Source organism: Octopus bimaculoides, chromosome 19 (genome assembly GCF_001194135.2).
Source record: "Octopus bimaculoides isolate UCB-OBI-ISO-001 chromosome 19, ASM119413v2, whole genome shotgun sequence".
Classification (NCBI taxonomy): domain Eukaryota; kingdom Metazoa; phylum Mollusca; class Cephalopoda; order Octopoda; family Octopodidae; genus Octopus; species Octopus bimaculoides.
The window spans coordinates 36953669-36959145 of record NC_068999.1 but is presented as its reverse complement, the minus strand read 5'-3'; the positions used below and the strand labels follow the sequence as shown (position 1 = coordinate 36959145).

The following is a 5477-nucleotide window of genomic DNA, read 5'->3' as shown; positions in this document are numbered from 1 at the left end:
TATATATATATATATATATATATATATATATATATTGTTTTATATATATATATATATATATATATATATATATATATACCCAAGCCTATTCCTCATTCTTTTTAGGAGGGGGTAGCCACAAAACACACACCAGGAACTCCATATCCCAGCTCAAAAGGGGTGAGCCCCATTCTATGCTCGGGTCAAGGCATAGAACACAACCCCCAATATCAGCAGCAGGGCCTGACAGCATATGTTGGTTTACCCCTGCTGCATCATGCTGGTTCCATACCCCTTTGAGCAACACCAAAATTCACTCATCCATCTACAAACACTCTTCAAGCCTTCCTATCATTTTTAAACCTTCTTGCCTCTCTCACTCCAACTCCTCTAACCACCAAAGCTTTCCTCACTCCATTCATCCACACAAACAGAGGTCTGCCTCTGGTTCTGCTTCCTACCACTTCAGCCTTCATCACCTTCCTTACTATCTGCTCCTCATTCATCCTCTCCATGTGGCCAAACCACCTTAACATTCATCTATCCAATTTGGACATCGCAAAAGACAGACATATTGGGAGGGCATATTAAAGGTAAGCAAAGAATAAAAACATCTTTGCCTCTTCCACAGACAGAAATTATTGTGGCCTCTATGACATTTCTCATTAATTTCTTCACAAGTCTTGTGCCATTGCACAGCTTTGGTTGAGAAAAGTTCTGCAGACGCATGATTGGAGAACCTATTTTCAATCGAAGGCAATAAAGAGGAGCACTTTATAGCTCTATTGAGTTTAAGAACTCAACCAGGTAATTGACAATTCCCAAGTCGTCAACAACAGAGTTAGTATTTTCATTTCCTGATAAATCTTTTTAGAGTCTTTCATTTATATTATTCACATTAATGTTCTTTGGTGCAATGATTGCTCTTTCGCACAACCATTGTTAACATCATATATTCATGTAAGAAAAACTTTGTACGTTTAGTTATCTCCCTCAGACAAGTCATTACTTTGGGAACATTGATTTGTCGAACATGTTGCAAAAAGGTCCTATAGCTCCCTTAGGAGGGCACGTAGAGACTTGGGACCACTTCCATTGTTTCCAGCATAAAATTTTACACAAAAATTATAGCTTTTAGTTTTTATATAGCCTTTCATGCTTTAGATGGACAGGCAGACACACACACACACACACACACACAATGTTCATCTTTATTATATAGATACATTTATATATATATATATATATATAGATAGATAGATACACTGTTGTAAAATGGGTTCCTCCAACTGGTGATGTGTGACTGCCATTGACTGTAGTTGCTGTTTTATGCTAGTAGCCACAATAGTTACTAGTCATTGGATACCATTGTAGCTCTTCATACCAAAATAGTAATACACTAACTTCTTTTGTCTTACCATCGCTGATAGCTCCACAAGACACCAACTAGAAATGTCAACTCTCAACTCTTTGATTCTCAACCCTCTCTTGACAACCAGCCACTGGTCTATTTATAATGGCTGGTTTCTACCACTTATTACCGGGAGGGGTATAGTTTCACTATACAACATCTCCCCTTTTAATTATTTTATTTAACAATCAATTTATTTTATTCACCCCACCTGCTCTTTTGTTTTTTTTTATATACTCCATATCTTTTCTTCTTGGGGGTCTACTTTTAGGAATTCAGTATTTGTACGTATGGTTTCGACTTCTTGTAATGGTGCCGAAACTTGAAAAGTGTCATTTAGCCAATCCATCAATATTTCTACTCTTGGTGGTTCCTTTTTAATAACCCTTTCCTTAAGCTGATTTCTATGTCTCTTTTCCATTCCATTTCTGCTTCTTACATCATAAATCATTCTTCCTATCATCATCATCGTTTAACGTAGGCTTTCCATGCTAGCATGGGTTGGACGATTTGACTGAGGACTGGTGAAACCGGATGGCAACACCAGGCTCCAATCTAAATTTGGCAGAGTTTCTACAGCTGGATGCCCTTCCTAACGCCAACCACTCAGAGAGTGTAGTGGGTGCTTTTACGTGTAACCTGCACGAAAACGGCCACGCTCGAAATAGTGTCTTTTACGTGCCATGTTACAATTTCTCCTTCTTCCCAGTATTGCTAGACATTTTTGTACATTCTAACATATACCTTATCATCAATTCTAAAGAATTTTGGCATATCTTTACTAGTACATATTTTTTCTTCACTGGTAACAGTTTATCGAATATTGACTTCACCTTTCTGGGAAACATTAATTCTGCTGATGAACTTCCTTTTGGCGCATTAGGGTTTGGAGTTACCCTGTATACCCTTAAGAATTGTTGGATCATAACCTTGTTTATGGCTTCCTTATTAGCTTTCTTAATGGATCATAACCTTGTTTATGGCTTCCTTATTAGCTTTCTTAAAAGTGTCCATGAACCGTTTGGCTCCTCCAGCCGATCTAGGGTGATACAGTGCTATAGTCTTATGTTCTAACATGAACTTATCACAGAATCTTTTAAACTCACAGGATACAAACCATGTTCCGTTATCAGAGATAATTATATCCAGTACACCAAATCTTGTGAACAGCTTGTGTAAGAAGTTTATTACCATATATAAGGTTGGTTGTTTGCACCTCATGACCTCAGCCCATTTTGTGTAGCTATCCACTACTATTAAGTAATAATATCCATTTACAAGGCCTGCAAAATTGATATGCAATTGGGACCATGGTATTTTCTCTTCCAGCCAAAGTTCACATTTTGTAGTAGGTAGTTTTTCTGCCAGCACTCATCATGTGCAGCCTTTTACTAGGTTTTCAACTTCCCTGTCTATGCTTGGCCAGTATACAAAACTTCGCATCAGCGCTTTCATTCGAGAGATGCCTGTGTGTCCCACATGGAACTCTTTTAGTATTCTCTTCTGTAATGTACACCATCATATCTTGGTGGTTCTTTGCATCAGACCTTTCTTTATTTCCTTTGTCAACCACAATTTTGTTTCATTAATAAATTTGTAATTTCTTGCATCTTTTTATTTCTTCCAAAATTACTGGTAGTTCACGCATGATGTTACACATTCTGCTCTTAGAGCTGCTATTATGATGTAATCTAGTAGTTCGTTATTTCTTGGAATTAATCTAGACTGGCCATCGACATGCCCCAACTTCTTTTGAAGGCAGTTAGTCCATTCTATAAGCAGAGCTTAATAGAATGGTACCCCACTGCAGCAGTCTGTTTGCCACATGTGTTGATATTCCTCCCTTGGATCCGTATATCATTATTAGAGGTCTATGGTCCGTTTGCAACCAAAAATGTCTGCCATGAATGAACCTGTGGAACTTTTACATGTCAAACCTAAAAGCCAATGCCTCTATTTCAGTATGGCTATAGCTCTTTTCCACTGGCAATAATGTCTTTGATGTGTGAGCTATGGCCCTTCTCCTGCCATTGTTATCTTGAGTAGGAGCATGGCTCCTATCCCATACCCACTAGCATCTGTAGTAAGTGTTATCTCAAACTTTGGGTTGAAATGCATAAAATACAAGTCTGAAATTAACACATCTTTTAACTCATTAAATGCTTTCAGGCATTTCTCTGTCCAAACCCATTAGGTATTTTTTTTTTTAGTAATTTATCAAGTAGTCCTTTACCTTATGTATATTTGGGATATACACTTGATAATAATTTACCAAGCCTAGGAATGCTTGTAGCATTGTCATACTTGTCAGGAGTGGTATAATTCGTATTGCTACTGCCCTGATGGGCCTGGTCTGTGTCCACTTTCATCAATTACTTGGCCTAGGAATTTTATTTTTTCCATCAGAAATTCACATTTGTCTTCAATCAGTTTTAGCCTGTATTATTCTCTCAAATACTTTCTTTATGTCTTCGACATATTGCACCCGAGACTCGCTCTTTATCAAAATGTTATCGAGGTATGTAATGGCAAAGTCGCAATCACTTGACATCTGTTGGAATATAGCAGGTGCCACTTTTACTCCAAATGGCAGTTGTTTGAACTTGTGGAATCCACAATGCATGTTGATTGTTAGTAGATGTGTGCAATCTTCCTGTAACTGAATTTGAAGGTACGCCTCTGAGAAGCCTAACTTTGAAAAAATTTTCTCTCCATTTAGTTTAGCAAATACTTCTTCTGGGCTTGGTGGGTAATTGTGTGTGAGTAAACAGTCATTTAATCCAGCTGAGAAGTCTGCGCACACTCTTAGATTTTTCTTTTTTTTTTTTTTAATAGACTGCTGGTGCTGCCCAATCTGCATGGTCAATCTTTTCAATTATATTCAGGCTTTCCAACCTTTCTAGTTCTTTATTGACCTGGTCTACTGCTGCAAATGGCATGTTCCATTTGGGCCTGAAAATAGATGTTGAATTTTCTTTCATAGCAATCCTTGCTTTTGTTTTTGTGCAACAGCCTAAACCTTCTGAAAAAAACTTTTGGGAAAGTTTCTTTTATTCTTTGTCTCATCGACCTCATTTGATTATTTGACTGCTCCATTTATTGCACAAAACACTTATGGGTGTATCTCATATATTAAATTTCTCCATACATTCAGTGCCAAATGAATTCATAGATTTTTTTCAACACATAAACATTCACTTTTTTGGTTTGACCTTTGAACATTATATTACAAACACGTTCGCCTGTGAAATATAATTTTCTTCCCGTAACACCTTACGTTATTTGAAACAGATTACATAATTTTGGTTTGCCCATTTATTCTCATGTTTTCTCATTTATGATTGTGATGTAACTTCCCATGTCTAACAGCATTCTGACACTAGTGGTTTCAACTCTCACATTCACAAATTTTCTGTTTGTTGTCGACAACTTTTCCTGCTGACAAACTATTTATTTTTTCTTGTCTGTCCTATTTTCCGACCATTCTAGCTTTGCAGTGCAATTTTCTGTCTTGTAAACCTGCAGCGAAAACACTTTGCTGTTTTATATGGACAATCTTTTTTCAGGTGCATCCCACCACATGCCATACATAGGTCTACATCCCAATATTTTTTGTTTTTCCTGCAACACTTTGTCTTCCGACTTTTTTGCACTGGTCTTATGTGAAAACACTCTTTCCACTGAATTTCTTCCATTACACTCTTTCGACAATTTCTGAGATGTCAAATCCTGGTTCATTTCCAGTTTCGCTAGAATTTTCGTTTGGATTTCTGCATCCCTTTTGTCTGTCCAACTTTATGCAAAAATCAAACGCTTGAAAGAATCTGGAGTAAGCATATCCAGCCTAAATCTCTCACATTCTTTGCCTGTATAAGTAGTGTATAAGTTTTCATCTTTGCTCATTTCTATGTTTAAATGTTTCCATCTCGTATTAAACAGTGAGCTCTCTTCACTAAGCATTTTACACAAAATGTCGACTGTGTTGGTGAAATTTATGTTGGATGCTTTTTTTGGCAATATTATTGATATCTGCCTGGATTTTTTAATCCTTTCTCTCTCTCTTTACATATATATATATACATTATAT

The 5477-nt window shown here is 36.9% G+C and overlaps 1 protein-coding gene across 1 annotated transcript in view; it reads right to left on the bottom strand.

Annotated features, from left to right (window-relative positions):
* Positions 1–5477, bottom strand: part of LOC106871772 (AF4/FMR2 family member lilli) — a 60698-nt gene that overhangs the window by 19345 nt on the left and 35876 nt on the right. The gene's annotated exons all lie outside the window — the stretch shown is intronic.